Genomic DNA, 17,646 nt, shown 5'->3' with positions numbered 1-17,646 from the left:
TTCTCGTGTTCATGTGATCTCAAATGGTTTCTTGATTGGATGAAATCGACTAAACATACTAAAATCGTCAATTATCCAAATCGATACATTTGTAGATCACCCCCAGACTTGAACAATGTGTTGTTGAAGGATTACAATCCTACAGATGAAATGTGCGCTGACATAGGCAAAACTCTGCAAGATGCATGCATAGGCATTTCGGTAACATTCATATTCCTGGTTTTGATGGTATCGATAAGTTTCAGATATAGGTTTCACCTGCGCTACTGGCTACACGTTACCGGTTTGCACCAACTTGGATACCAAAGACTTGTACATGACTTCGACTTCAAATACGATGCGTATGTTATCTACAGCGATGGCGACCATTCCTTCATTAAGAACCGACTTATACCCGAATTAGAGATCAAATCACACTGTCGATTGTGTATTCCGGCTAGGGATTTTGAACCTGGTGCGCTGATTGTTGAAAACATTACTAACAAATTTGAGCTAAGCAAAAACATCGTTGTTATACTATCACGGTCATTATTGGACTGTGAATGGTGCGATTACCAATTAGCCCTGACACAGACGAAGGCCATTCGGGAAGGACCTGGTGTCTTAAGCATTATACTATTGGAGGATATGGACAGTATCAATATATCGCCGTCCATGCGGGCCCTGCTAAGCATGGTCAATTGTTGTACATGGTCATGTGACAGGACAAGCCAAAGAAGGTTCTGGGGTCAACTGTTGACGGCACTGAACAAACATACAGACTCTGAAAATGGTCAATGACACTCTCATGTAGAGGGGGAAAAACTTAACAGATACTACAGTCCCTTTGCAGCACAATGGATGCTTTGTCATAATGACAAAATGAGCTACTGAAGTGTTTGTGTGTTACAAAAGCCGTCCATGCAAATGTAAACAAACGTGCCGGAGTACTTGTTACCTTTGACGAATGCGAGTACAAGCATTTCATTATGTATGTATTTCAGAATTTGTTTGCGGATAACAAACCGGGTACTCCGGTTTTCTCACTCAAAAAGAAAAAAACCACGCGCAAACATCCGGGCCAACAAGAGTGATTAATATAAGTTGAAATAGCTTGTTTTATAATTGTTGTCAAAATAAATGAAGTTTGTTTATGACAAAACGTTTCTCTAGGTCTACTTTAAACCTGTTAAGTTCACAGTCAGAATGTTTCGCCTGACTCACCGCGAAGGTGACTTGAAAAAAAGTTTGTACACCGTCGAATGTTGATTGCATGTGTTAACTAGCTATGTCGATAGATTGGTGGTTTTAAGTGATTGAAATAAACATTTGATATAAAGTACGACGTGAGTGTTGGTTGTTTGTCGTCTATCGACCTGATGGCAACTGAAAATCAAAAACTTTTCCCAAAATATACAGGTTAAATAAACGAAATAGGACAACTGCACACAAAGTCAGAAATGATAAAACGCACAGCTTGTTGTGAAATAAAGACAAACAAGCGTCACATGACGAATATTGTCACACATAAAAGAACAGCCTACTTTATGCAAATAGATTATCTTTGTTCCCTTGCTTATTATAAGCGTATGAACACTGAAGTAGACTCGAAAAAGACTTCCATTATATTTTACTAGGTAGAAAAGATATAATCAACTTATGTTAGTGTATTATGGGGGAAAACTCGGGATTGATAATGTTGGACAAATAAGCAACGCTGTATGCAAGCAACCTTCGTTTGACGAACCTGTTTTTTTGCCCCCTGGCATCACTGGTGAGTCCGAAAAGGACGCAGCAGCTGTATCATGCAACGCTTATCCTTTTTGAAATGCTGTATCTATTACCATTTTGAAAGATGTAATCACCGGTAATGTATAGCGTTCATCTTTTTCCGATTTTGTTTCTCACTCTTGTGATATATTATCCCATAAAACACGCACACACGCATAAAGAAAAAATAATATCTAACGACCGACTACAAAAAATTCTGCTTTCACCCTTCACATGCCTCTTCAGGTTTACTTCAAAAGGACAACATTATAATGTCCCTTGCTTAATCAACTTATGTTAGTGTATTATGCTTACTTACTTCACATGGAATTTAATCTAATTAATTTGATTTAAATAAACAAGTCCTTGCGAAGGAAAATACATGTATAGAATGAAATAGTAAATCCGTCAAATCTATCGCTAGGCCTTTCTGCCTTCTGGGGTTTCTTCGGGCGGATTTGATGTGTATTTATCACCGTTGGTCACATGACGTTATCAATATTTGCATGGTCAACGATTTTAGTTACGTCATCATTAAACAATCACTGTGACAATCACAAACAATACAAGGACAAAGAAAACATCTACATACAAAACATTGTAAAAATCATTGTGCATTCAAGCTGGGTTTGAGGTGTTTTATATACATTTATTCTTTAAATTCTCTTGCAACTACATTGTCGGTATTCCGTTTGTAAATAGGTAACACATAAAAATCATCTATAGAACATTGATGCATATGCTTGTTAACTTTTAAAAATCTTAGTTCATTGTCCTTCATTGGTTGTCTTTTTACATTCATTCGTAGTCTCAATTTACATCCGGTTTGTCCGATATAAGATTCACCATTTTTTTTTTACATATTACAGAGTAAATTACATTTCTGACCAAAATACTATTTTGGAACCATTTGCAAAAACGTAGTCTTGAAATTCATTTTTTTTTTTACACCAGTGACAACATTCGTGGCATTCATATCAAATTTGGATGTTCATAGTAAACGTTTTTAGGTTGTCTTTTTCAATTCATAATCTTCTACTTATCCAAAACACTCCATGTATTTGGCGAATTCCATTTCGACTTATTTTTGACTAATGGTGGGTCATCATTGTCCTGTGTACCACTGTATTTTTCAACTAATCTTATTTTACGACAAAAAGTTAAAATATCGTTTTTCAAATCTTAGATATCTGCTATATATATTTCTACCACAATACGCTGTGTTATTCCACTCTCAGATCATTGTATAAACACGCAGAGTGTTGGATAAATATGAGTTATATACCACACGTGGCAATATTAAAAGATGATACTTAAAGATTTGATCGCTAATTTCAGGCAAAATTGCTACAGACGCTCGATATCGTTTCGACGTCACACCGTCGCGTGTCCAGGTCGTGAAACCAAAACAAGATCTGTCACAGTGTCGGGAAATATTTCGTTCTCCCAACGTCCCGTTATCGCTATTTAGACGGTCTGACTATGGCTGAACTTTCACTATAAACGTCAACCATAGAACCGTCACGAAGAAACGTAGGCCTATGGTTTTGGATATTGACAGCGATAAGTTCGTATACAGATACAACGGTGAGTTACGGTGAGTTCAACACTTGGCGGGAGGCAGACTTCGTACGATATGCTTACGCGCATATAGTCCGTGGTTAATTTATATAAATTAATGCAATACCTCTGCTCTCAATATTTAAAGTCGTTCATATATTTTATTTTTTCATGACGTTGTTGCCGAAACATTAATTTTGACAATGATTAAATTTGTAAAAAAAAAGTCATTTTTGAATATTAATGAGTGACTTTTTACATATGGGTCATATCACTACGCCAGCCTTGTCAACAAACACGTGTGTGTATGTTATTTCCGACTGATCATGAGATTGTGGTAGAAACAGATCACACGACTCGTGGTTGTTGAGTATGGTATTTATTTCCATCTCGTTAGTTAATTTTCAAAAGTTACAGAAAGACACTCGCTAAAACTCGTGTCTTTTGTAACTTTTGAAAATTAACTAACTCGAGTGAAATAAATACCATATTCAACAACCACTTGTTGTGTAACCTCTATATATATATATACATGTTGATTATTTCTTAATTTGAACTTGTTTATAGACAATGTTCTATCAATAGTTTTTATTTTATTGTGAAAAGATTCATGTAGCACAACCAAAAAGTGATTTTTAAAAACACGTTTTTGCTGTGCTACATGAATCATTTTACAATCCATAACTTACCAACCTGAAGAAAATGTTTAGACATTTTCATTTACTTACGTGATTTTTGGCCATGTGCTATCAATCCACTTCAGATACCCCTCCATTCGGCACGTGAAGCCGTATTTGTATTTCCAATTAATTGAAAATCCAAAAAATCTTTAATCGTAGAATCGTTGTTTATATAGCCTAGAAAACATGTGCGCTCTAAACAAATTATTCAATACAAAAAATAAATAAAAAAATAAATAAAATTAAAATAACAATCGATTTGAAATGCCTTTGTATGGTGTTAATGTTTAAGATTTATTGACAACAACTTTCTTCTTGTATGTAAATGCAATTATAATTAATACGTATGTACATATGTATGCACTATATCGAATATAGAATGTAATGTAGGTAAAATGAGAGCAGATAAGCAGATAAGCTATTCAGGCGCCCGAACCTCTTGTTTATTAATTGTATCCAAAATATAATTTATACCTTTGTTATATAGCGTGAACCTATCCACAATAAACACCGTACTAGTATGCAAGTTGACTTCTCATATTAAATTTGTCTAAAATAAAGAGATATATGCCCAAAATGTGAACACTACATCCTCGGATAATACTTGATTCTGTATTTGAATTGAGCTAAAACTGCATGAAATATATATTTTAGCACTGCTAATGTCAGACTTTCTCGCAAATATTTTCATTTGCAAAATTAAAAAATGCTTACCCTAACAACAATAATCTCTTGAGAGCAAAGAGTTAAAACAAAATCAGTAATTTTCAAAAGCATAAAATCTATAAAAAAAGAAGAAGAGAATACGTTGCAAGGTGACCTAAGCTTCACTATAGTTTAAAGCCAAAGCTTCTTTAAATATCTGATATGCGTTGGTAGGCTTCAACAAGACTCCGGAGAACATGGGCAAACAGGACACATTTCATTCTCACCGCAGCAAAACGAGGAGGATGTAAGAATCGAGAAATTTGATTGGTTTAGACATTTGTAAGAATCGGGTTACTTGAAAGCTATGGCTACATAAATGCCAAAGGATAGAAATGTTTCATTATCGATAGCGTTAATACAAGACCATCGCATAATTAATGACTCGGGGGAACGAGCCAGATTCATAGTCTCAAATGAAGGATACAAGTATCAGCAAATGACATTTGATGCCAATTCGTGGACTGTAGATTAACGGGTATTGACCTCGATCGATACGTTTGCATTGCAAAAAATGCTGAAAACCATATACACAATCGTATTTGCAATAGAAATGTGAGTTATTGCGAAAAGAAACCCACGTTAATCATCACTGTCTCGTTAATTCATATCTTTAACAGAATGGCGTCATCTAAAACTATTCTTCTTTGCTGGAAAGCGCTGCATTTTGGATTAGTACCTCCGACGGCATTTTTGAGCATAGTAGCAAACGTGGTATTAATGTACGCCATGAGCATAGCAGGTAAATGGGACACTACCACGATAACTTTCTTCGTCCTGACAGCATCAGATTTGATACAAGCAATTTTTTCCATTTTCGGATTAGTTACGCGTGCCATTATGTTTTTGGACAGGGATGCTTTAGACAGGATGTACCCAATCATGATGCCTGTATTGTATTGGTACGTATATCCATTACCACTATACTTTTCTAAAGCTTTACTGGCAATCATGTCTATTGAACGATTTGTTGCTCTTCGTTATAAATTAAATCTTCATCAAATTTGGACAAAAGGACGCGTGGTGGTCATGATGATAACCAGTATTGTACTTATAGTGTTACTTGGAATACCGAGAATATTACACATTTCAACATATATCGACAAAAACGACACATCAATAACTGCGGCTGTTGTTGTCATGTCGAGCCATACGTCTGCTGCACAGACAAACGCATTATTTGTTTTGGTGTTTGAAATCCTGCCGCTTGTTATTATATGTACGGCTAGTGTTATGGTTGTGGTGATGTTACGGCAACGCGTAAATACCAAAAGGAAGGTAGCAAATATATCTTACAATGTTTCTACCGGAGAGCCCGAATGGGTAAAAATATCGACCATTTCTAACAATTCATATCTTAACACTGAAAAAACCAACGGAGGATCCTTGGTCAATCCACCTCAATTGTCAAATACTATCGACGTATCGTGTTCTGCTAGCAGTTCTGCCGGCACCTCAACCGATACACAAGTTACATTGAGAAAATCACGAGGAGCATGGACTTCAGGCAGCAAATATCCCCCTATTCAACGTCTGCTGATACGACCGTTTCGTGCCCAGAAAATGATTCTCCAAACGAGGGTTACTGTCACCATGCTAATGATTGCATTGATTACTGTTTGTTTATACATTCCAGGAAGAATTCTCAGCTTGTTATTTACCGACATCTCGAAGACAAGAATAGAATTTGTGCTAATGGATTTTTGCATAGGAATGATGTATTTTATGGAGTTGGTAAATTCAGTTACAAATTCAGTCACGTTTGTCGCAAGAAGTACGAAGTACAAGAAGATTGTTAAAAGTATATTCAAATGACAAAATATCAAAGTCTTTGGCGTTATGATGGCCTCGATCTGACTTAGAAAAAATGAGTATTGCATTCAAACATGCGAGGAGATGACGCCTTCGTTAACAGACGAGTTAATGTGTTAAGTCTAGGACTTATAAGCAAGGGAACTTGATAATACATTTTGCGACAGAACTTTGATAATTTTATAGATAAAGCGTGACAGTAACATAAACAAAGAGTAGTGCTCAAAATAATGCCCGATTGCTCTTTTGCAATATAAGTATGATCCCATGCGACAACTTACGCGAAATTAGAAATGAGCTGTATTGTTTTTTGATAAATTCAACAAAATTTGGTTGTGACTTCTTGTTTATGAAATGATAAAAACAATCCTATGATGACATGATACATAATTTTGTACAATGTACCACACATGGTTTGTGTTTCGATTGATCTTGTTCAATAGGTAAGGGTGTTTAAGTCGATGTCACAAGTGGTAACTGTAATAGTTATATCATAAGTGTATATTATGTACCCTTCTATTTTCGCTTACCTTTCCAGACAGCTCTTTTCTTTAGAAAAGAGTCACAATATATCTAGCACAAATCGTGTCATAGAAACATAATAGTTATACTATAAGTGTATATGTTCCCTTCTATTTAAGTTTACCTCTCTAGAAAACTCAGAGCTCTTTCTTAAGAAAAGAGTCAAGAACAAATCGTGTCATTGTAAAACATGGGTTGGAATATTAGTATGACTTAAGGACATCACGGAAGACAGAACGTATTGACTTAATTCAGATTCAATCCCATCGTTAAAAAAATCAAAGAGTAGAATGTATTACAACTAAACATGAATCCCTATTGCTATACAAACAACATAATAGCGCTCTGGTGAAGACTAGTTAAGCTTTCATTTGATGAAAATAACCTTTAGTGTAACCAAACGTTATTCATAACTAGCTCATCATAAACGTTGTGATCTTAACGTATGGGCGGACGAACTCATTTTTATTATCATATTCATCCCTCCAATATGTAATCCTTATTTATTTTTTCTTTATTAAAAGGATGTTTTACCGTTATAACCATTTATCATTATTGCTTAACATTTCTTTTATAATTTTACCTTCCTAGTTTATAACATACATTATTTAGTTGCTTTTCCGTGAACCAAGTGAACCAAATATACATTACATTGTATCACATCCTCCATTTCCTTACCATACACTATGGAAGAAATTATTGATGCAAGTGTTAAAACAGACATATGTCTGTTAATTTTATAATTGTTTCAGTCACATTGCATACTTGTACATACAGATAACAACGTTTGTAAATTGTATGTATTTTGCGTTTCTAATTGCTTATTATTCTTTCAATGAACCAACAGGTAATTAAACGGCCCAACTTCCTCTCCTACCTTAAAAATGTTAAATTTTCATTTTCCTGAAAATATTCTACATTAATCCATGAAGGTTCCAAAACATTGTAGAAAAAGCCGTATGATAATCGTAAATGAGAACTCTTTTCGAACACAATGCTACATTTCAAATTACATGTATTAATGTACTGTTTGTTGTATTAGTATATAGTATTGAAGTGTCATATTACCGTACTATATATGTCTTTTACCTTATCTATTCTCTTCTGCTAAAGAACTTTTATTTTTGTTTTATTTATTTTATTAGGTTTTGAATTTCCAACAATTTTTATTTACTTCTTGTTAATCGGGACTTACTCTTGTTTTTGGTGATTCGGCTAGTAACCAATTGGTAGCTAATTTTAGTGATACAAGAAACGTTCTTTATTGTCGTTAAATACTTCATCGTAAGGTTTTGTGATATCAGTAAGGTATTAATGTTTTGTGGTATAATAATCTGATTTATAAACTAAAAACAACATATTTTTTAAAGAAGTAATTGAGTTTATAACTTGAATATAAACGAAAAATCAAGTGTAAGCCATAGAATGGAAACCACGAAGTTTGATTTTAGGCTCGCCATCATTCCTTATCTATATGAATGATACTCATAAATGGACATAAATAGTAAAATCGAAATATTAGCCGACAACATCTTGACATACATGCGCCTATTGTAATAAACCAAACATGTTCACTTTATTAATAACGATCTTTCTAAAGTACAATAATAGACTGATAAGTGTGATTTAATCCAGAATAAACCAAACCACTCTTGATTACTTAGGGGAAAAGAACGATCCAATAATTATGAAAAATAGTGTAGTATCTAAAATTTGTTCCATCAAATATATATGCATAGGCATTTTTATTCCTGAAGGCGGTAACTGACTAAAATTGCACAATACATGCTTATGAACATATCGTTATGATTATCTGCATTAAGAAAAGATTGTTTCACTCTCCTTTAAACCAAGTACAAACGTACGTGTAACACGAAATACAGGAAGTTTTGAGTAGTGTGTAAGATAAGAAGAAAATCAATTTCAGATTTAAAAAGGTAAAATAACACGATAATGAATAATAGTAATACATATATGGTAATGAATGATAGGAATCAATATTCAGTGAATAAAATGAAAATGATATCGATAATATCCATTCAAAATTATATTGATTTCTTTTCGTATTAATGACTTTACCTCAAGCACACATCGTAGTCATCGTATCTGTCTGAATGAGTGATAGGAATTAATATTTAATGAATAAAATGAAAATGATATCGATAATATCCATTCAAAATTATATTGATTTCTTTTCGTATTACTGACTTTACCTCAAGCACACATTGTAGTCATCGTTTCTGTCTTCGTTATTCAGCAATAAGCTCAAATGTCTTTGTAACATATATATTGCATAAAAAGGGATCTTTATAGTGGAACAATTGATTAAATTTACATAAATGTTTTTATAAACTCTTGTTCGTCGACGATATTAGTTCCAGAAACTTTGGTCTATTTGCATTTGGGTGATGCTTATGCCTTCTCTTAAAATACATATATCTTATGTTAGAATATAAGGTACACTCAACTAGGGTATGCTACTCGTCCTCTAAGACCCGACAACCATTGCATGCACGATAGCATATAGAATACAACACTCAAACGATGGGAAGAGACTCTAAATTTTGTTAATGCTAAACGAAATATAAACTATGCCTAGACCTTGGTAATCTAGTAATCTAACAAGATCGTTTGTTGAATCGCATACTATCCTTAGCCAATATTTTATTATTCTGCAATATCTTGTTATTTTTAATGGAAAACGACCAAGTTTACCAATAACAAAGTTAATATTTTGTGCAGTACGATTCACATGTAATAAACTTTTACAAAATTTAAGGTGTGCAAGTTCAGCCAAATGAAAGCTCCATATCTCGATATCATAGCTAAGCACAGGCGTTACCAATTTATCTAATAAATCACAGATATAATTGGGCGATAAATTAACAAACTGTTGTAAGTATTTTTTCCATTTTGAATATAGATTTATAGATTATAAATTCAGCTTGACTAGCCAGAGCTTTCTCTGCATCATAAAAGGAGCCCCCGATGTAAAAACAATGCCAAACACAAACACCTATTCCCTATCTCTGTTAATCCACCATCATAATAAAATATTACGTCACTAGCCACATTCTGCTGGTTTTTTTAAGGTATCATGACCTGAGTTTTATTAAGATTCTGTTTCAATTTGCATATGTTACAATACACTTTTAGCATGTGTATTCCGTGTAATAACTCTTCAGGAGATTCAGAAAAAATGTGATATCATCAGCGTATGCAACTAAATAGAGTTTTAAAAACTAAATTTTTATACCATCAAAACCATTCAATATAAATTCATTTTCTAAATGATTTATAAACATAGCAAATAAAAAAGGAGACAAACTTTCATCTTGATGAACCCCGGTAATACATTGAAACTTTCTGAAATTTCATTATTAAATTTTACCCTTGATTTGACAGAACTATACATAGCTTTAGTTATATCTAGTATTTTACCCCTAATGCCAACATTTATTAGATTCAGCCACAAACTGTCCCTGGCGAGATAATAAATTACCTTGGAGATACAATTAAATGCACAATGTAAACGTTTTTAAATGGTAAAACAGTAGTGAACCAACAGGTATGATAATGTCTCATTTGTAAATATTAATGATTGAGTGGCTAATGAAACAAAGATTAAAAAGAGGTTTTGATTGAAATTCTCTTGAACAAATATGCTAAACATATATGCGGCATAATTTAAATACGCTTACTAACCAAATAACTTGTGCCAACGTCTGGAAAATATGTATTAGAATGTGTCAGAATGATGACGGATACAACACAATTGAAGGTTTATAAAGTTACATAAAGATGCTCGACATGGAAAAATACCGAAATGTACAACAAAACACCATCCTGTCTGTAAACAATATATACAAAAAACTTTTAAACATCTTTAACGTTTTTAAGTAGCTGGGCCAGCCTTTTTTCGACATTATGATGATGAAGTGAAACAAGCATAGTTGCACATCCTTATTTAAAACTAAACATACTTAAGTTTGTCCTTAGCTTTTATTTTCATGACATTACGCCTAAAATTCTATTTTTTTATATAAGGTTTATTAGAACTGTCATTGTTTTTCCACAGCTTACAGATACAATTTCATACACCGTATAGTTTCATTTGTAGTGAACCCTATATATGTGTGGACTGTGTTCGATGTAGGCACTGTGTTATGCGAACACTCCTGTATATATTCAACACGTGAAATACCACATGTGGAGTTGAGATTACCCATCCACTTAGGAATGTTGCATGATGTCACCAAGAGGGGAGGCGAGGCTGGGGAATACAGGCCGCGGAGGACTCTCATCTACTGCTTATTGTATGAAGTAAGCGGTATTCCATCCATGGTGACTCTGATATATTGACGATTCCAGTGTTGGTGTATATACTTTGTATTATAATTATGCTTTTAATGTGATTTGCAAGTTGCCACATTTTGCTTTAATTTCAAAAAATAGTGTAATTTTTGTCAAATAAATGTTGTTTAAATTGTAATTAAATTTACTTGTCATTCTACATCAGACTTGCTCTGTCGCGCTCGTCCTTAGAAACAAACCATGAATACAAAATCAAGAGCGGCATGCTGAACAACGGGGGAAGCAGGGATGTTACAAATAAGAAAGGGAACTTTCATGATCGGAATATCGAATTCATCATCGTTTTCATTCTGCTTAGTAGCAAGCCATCCATGTGGTCATGTTGTTTGCAAAGATCGCAGTAAGCGGCTTATATGAAAGAGTTTGTAGTGTGCTTAATACAAGAGTATATGCCTGCAACATGGTCAATACATAGAAAATGACTAGTTACGGTACGACTCTCATATCCTATAATTCTCCTGAATAATAATATGGTAATGGTAGACATTCTGTATGGACGGGTATATGTTTCCTCCTATTTTTCTTATCATTCGTAATTACACCCGGTGATAAAGGTATGGTATATCAGAAATGGAATGATGATGCTTTATAAATAGCATCAAGATAATTATAGGTTAGATCTAATTGCTTTCAATGTTGTTCACAAACAAGTTTCTCCATAAAGTGGATTTCGCATGGTGTCCCTAAAAGTGTCTTGCCCTGCTGTCATCCAGTCGTATAATACACATTAATTAACTTCTTCAAATACAAAATCACTGAAATGCACTTTGTGCCAGTTACATGTATACCTCAGCTTTTGGAAATATTTTTCAAGAGTAAAAGAGGATCAAAAGATCTTTATAACTGTATCATTACTCCAACATTGCTGCAAACTGGGATCAGAAAGTGGAACCAGGAGTTTGTCTATGATAAAGAAAGATGGGCTAAGATATTTAGAGTACCTTTTTCAGTCACTAATAGTTCAAAATTACAATGGTTCCAATTTAGAATTATACATCATATTTTGGTTACAAATAACTTTCTTTTATAAAATAAACCTAACTTCTAGCCCTTCATGTACTTTATGTAACATGGAACATGAGACAATAGTTCATTGTTTATGGGACTGTCAAGAGGTGCAAAATTTACTTCAGAGAGTTGAAACTCTGCTTGACTTATTACTAATTCCTTTTGCTTATAACAAAGACTCCTTTCTTTATGGAATAATAACACAATACTATAATCATGTGGATTATGAAATTCCAATTCTCATTAAACATTATATCTACAAAACTAGATGTCTCAGCGACTCCCTAAATCTCAATGCACTCATCAATGTTATCAAAGATCATTTCCTGGTTCAAAAAATTGTAAATAACAGTAAAAATGAGCTTATTAAAGAGCGGTTTGAAAAAGGTTGGAGAAAATGGAAACCTCTTTTAGAACTATAGTGATAATTATTACCAATGTTATCACTATTAATAAACATTATATAAACATCACTAATTTTTCATTTTGGTTCCAGTTGGCAACTTTCAACACCTATTCATGACCATTTTAACCCTGTGTTCGCCCGATTAGCTCACTGTTCCACTCAGTTTTTTTTATTTATATATCATGAGACCGTGCCTCTCTGATCTTATCTCTCCCCTATCTCTCTCTTTCTTACTCTGCTCTATTTGCCTTTTCTCTTGTTTCTTCAAATGTTCGTAAACATATGTGTACATGTATTAACGAGGTGTGTGTGGGTGTGTGTTTGTGTGTGTGGGTGTTTTCTCTTTTAATATGAGTGAAAAATATTGACATTATTGATGTGCTTAATCTTGAAATGAAATTGAGGTAATTATAATTATATACATAATTACATATCAGTATTAATGAGTGGTTACTTGTTGAAGATGATGAAAATGATGATGAGGAAGTTGATTGTCCATTGTGTGAAACGTATTGATGTACTGGTAATGATGATGATTGTTTATTGTGTGAGAGTTGTATTGATACATTGGTAGTTATAATTTCATAATGATGGCGATGATGATGATGAGGGTTGATGATTGTTAATGTGTGAGATAGTAATGCAATGATGATGATGATGATGATACTGATAATTGTGTATTATGTGAAGCATATTGAAGCAATGATATTGATGATGATGATGATGATGATGATGTTGATAGTGTTAGATATGCATTGATGCATTTGTAATTATGTTTTCATGAAGATGATGATGAGGGTAGATGATTGTTTATGTGTGAGAGGTATTAATGCAATGAAGATGATGATGATGATGATGATTGTCTACTGTGGGAAATGTATTGAGGTACTGGTGATGATGATGATTAAGATAATGATGATGATGATGATGATGATGATGATGATGATGATGATGATTATTATGCGAGATATGTATTGATGCATTGTTAGCTATATTTTCGTTATGATGACGTTGATGATGATGACGAGGATGATGATGACATGATGATGATGATGATGATGATGATGATGATCATGTATTTTTGTGTGTGAAAGAGAATGTCGGTGAGAATCTTTATGTAATAAAAACTTTGAAAAATACAAAAAATACAAAAAAAAAGAAAGAAATACACTTTGTTTAATTCTAAACCAACACTACAATAAATCAAACCAAAATAGTTAAGCACAGTTAAGCATTGGTAGGGTTCATCGGTATTTTAGTTGGTAATGGTAGCAGGATTTTCCCTCGGGTATTCCTATGGAAACAACCTGTGATCCTCTCCTTGTCAATTTGTTTCTGTTTTCCTATGGACCTGCATTTATTGATGAGGTTATTAACAAAAACCTTGCCAAGTCCTTCAATCTCACGTTCAGATATGTCCACGATGTGATGTATTTAAATAAGAAGAAATGCATTGGGACCATCGATCGTATATATACCCCCTGCGCTTGAGGTCAAAGGCACTTCAGACCCTTCTACTTAAGTCGCATTCTTTAATATTTACATTTGCATGGCATTGTCACTATATATAGCCTCTTTGAACGCTGTGTCGTTGATGGGACTTTAATTACCATGCATCACGAGACACAATTCTTAGCGTATTAATACAACACTGACCGGAACTGCAATATCCAATATAAATAAACATGACGGCTGCTGAAATATCGCTGGGCATTGTGAAATTTGACAATGTCATTGTAAATTTATGTGCAAAATAAAAAATAAAATAAAAAAAAACACTTTTATTACAACGAAAACAAGACCAAGTTCTGCAATATCGTACAAAATGCACATCGGTTGAAATCACCAATGCCGGCAATGGGGAACAATTTTAACGCTCATGCAATTTATCAGAAATATCGTCTGTTACACTGCACTGATCAACAGGGGTTCGTTACAAATGTCTGAAATTCACATATTCTATAGACCTACTGACACATATGTTACAGACCTACTGATATGAGTCACAGCACACATAAACATTTTAGACATTTTGTAACAAACCTGTGCTCCGTCGCAAGATCACTCACTTCAAACGCTGTCAGTCTCACGCGTCTCGCATCCACGGTTCCTGATTTCTAACGACATGTCAAATAACGATGCTGTTATAGAATCTACCGACTGTTGTCGGGTTCCCGTACAATCAACAAATAAATTCACGCCTGGATTTTTCACAAAATGAGCAAAGAGAAAAGTTCGAATTAACTTTAAAAAATAACTCCCTGGAGGGCAAGGTCGGTGTTCACTGTATTTGTCCATGCGCGAAATATCGAAACAATTTCAAATCTAACTTTCAGCTCAGAGTTCTATTGATAATCTTAAATCACCCTATAAACATATCATACGCAATTGTATTGATACTGAATTGTGGAATAAAAAAGTGTTTGTTAAAATTTCAAAGTACTACTTTGTTCCCCAATCAGCACGCGACAATACGCTGTTCAAACATTTTTAATTTTAAATATAAATTATAAGTTAAAAAAGAACACAAGAAAACGTAAATGTAAGTATTGAACTGTTTTTGTATGGTATTAATGATCTATTTGAATGCAGCGCGCATTATGAGTTGTTTGCTTGCAAAGCTGTGTCATCCAAATAGATCATAAATACCATACAAAAGCAGTTTAATGCTTAAGTGCAAGCCTTTGCTGTTGTACAATATCCAGCTATGTTGTCTTTGATGTTTTTATCTTCAATGGTAGTTTTTTTCATCTTCGTATTCATCTTTTTATTTTATTTAAACGTGTGTTCTTAACGTTGTGTACATTTAATTTCTGAGAGGTTTGCGTTCCGTAGGCCATTTGTCGCAGTCATTTATCTCATACGAGGGCCATTCAAAGTATTCTGTCACTATAGTGTTAGGATTCACAAGTATGCTGTATAAAGTTTGATCTTTCTTTTACATTCCTTCTAAGTATCCCCCCTTAGCAGAAACGCACTCTCGCAATCGTGCTATAAATTACTTTAACACTGCGCGGTAGTCTCCCCTTTCTATACTGGCTAGACACCGGAAGATCTCTCGTAGAGGCATACCGTTCACAGAATGCATTTTCTTTAGTTAAAGAAGCAGGAAAAAGTCACGGGGACTTGGATCTGGTGAATAGGATGGGTGGTCATTCAATATTACCTTCTCTTTATTGTGCGTTTACCATTTGGAACCACAGGGACCTGAGAATTTGGTACAGCTATATTTTGGGGGTGGTATTTTTACCGAAAGAAGATCTAGACCCCTTAACCATGTAAAATTACTCTTAACGCCTTAGTTTAGGTCCAAATAAAGCTGTAACAAATTTTCAGGTCCCTGTGTTTGGAACCACACTATATTACTGATTACCGCAGTATACGGTAATCAAATTTATTGAAGCCATTATGGAAGTTTGATGTTTGATAGCATAAGGTCACCAGAGTTGTCTTTCTTGGTAAATCTGAAGTATAACAGGATGTTAGAGTTATCTTTCTTTGTATTGAAATCTACAGATAGTTTCCCATAATTCCATGTTATTGGGTGAATTTCCGGAATGTTTAGTCATATTTTGGGAGACAAGCCATGCACATGTGTGCACAACAAAAAAATTGAATTTTAGCGTCCAGTTTCTCTTTTACGCATCAATGCCGAGAGGTAAGGGGGTAAGGAAGCGCAAGGGACCTGCTGTGTCCCTGTCGCCGCCGCCAACAAAGCGGAAGGGAGGAAGGCGTGCTGCGATTGATAGCCAACCGGAGTCGGGAGAGGAACACGGCGAACCATGTGCTCTGCCATCTTCATTAGGCCGGGCGGCTAAAAATACTTCTGTCGAAGTACACGTGGAAGAGGGTGTTGTCGGTAATATATCAATCGATAATAATGACTCAGTGTTACCCCCGGATATTGAAATCATCCCGCTGGAGTCTGACTCTATCGGCAGCCATGTGCCCCGGGCTTTAAAGAATAAGATCTGGGCTAACGAATATATAAACTTGGCACTTCTTTTGAAGGGTTTTTCTGAACTCAGCGAGTTTTGCTCAAGTGCGCCAATGGTTGTCGGATCTAGCGGGATGATTGAGGCCCGTCCACCCACATGTAAGGAAAAACTTCCTAATGTTGAAAAATGGACGGATGCGTTTCACATCTTCATGTCCATTTATTTGGAAAGGTTTCCGCAAAAAACCCAAGAATTATTGCAATATGTCAGTACTATACGTGGGGCGGCGTCGCAAGGGGTGGCAGGGGGTTGGAGAGTTTATGACGAGCAATTTCGTGCACGCTTGAGTCAATCTCCTGATTTCCCCTGGAATAAGATAAACTCTAACCTTTGGCTCAGAGTAATGACCCCTCAAGCTGGGGGTGGGGGAAAAAATTATCAGACTAAGTCTAATTACAGTAATTCAAAAATGAATAATAATGCCAAGGCCTCAGGCACATGTAATGCCTTTAACAAAGGCAGCTGTAAATGGGTGAATTGTAAATTTGCTCATATTTGTAGTACCTGTGGAGACAATCACAATGCAACACAGTGCAAGTCTTTTCGATCCTCAGTTGAGAGTTCAAAACGTGAGAAAGGTTTCCCTAGCCAAACACAGCCTCGGAAGAACCCCAATACAAAGTGATAGGTTAGGGGAGGAATTAAAAGATTACCCTGACAAAAAAGTTATAAAAGAACTTGTGGATGGGTTTTCAGCTGGTTTTTCTCTGCACTATCAAGGGGCTAGAGAAGACACTGATTGTGCTAATTTAGCTTCAGTCAGACAAAATATAGATATAGCACTTGAGAAAGTTCATAAGGAAATAGATTTAGGTAGAGTAGCTGGCCCATT

This window comes from Mizuhopecten yessoensis, unplaced genomic scaffold, assembly GCF_002113885.1.
Source record: "Mizuhopecten yessoensis strain PY_sf001 unplaced genomic scaffold, ASM211388v2 scaffold4631, whole genome shotgun sequence".
Lineage (NCBI taxonomy): Eukaryota > Metazoa > Mollusca > Bivalvia > Pectinida > Pectinidae > Mizuhopecten > Mizuhopecten yessoensis.
The sequence above is the reverse complement of the archived record's forward strand: the minus strand, read 5'-3'. Positions refer to the sequence as shown.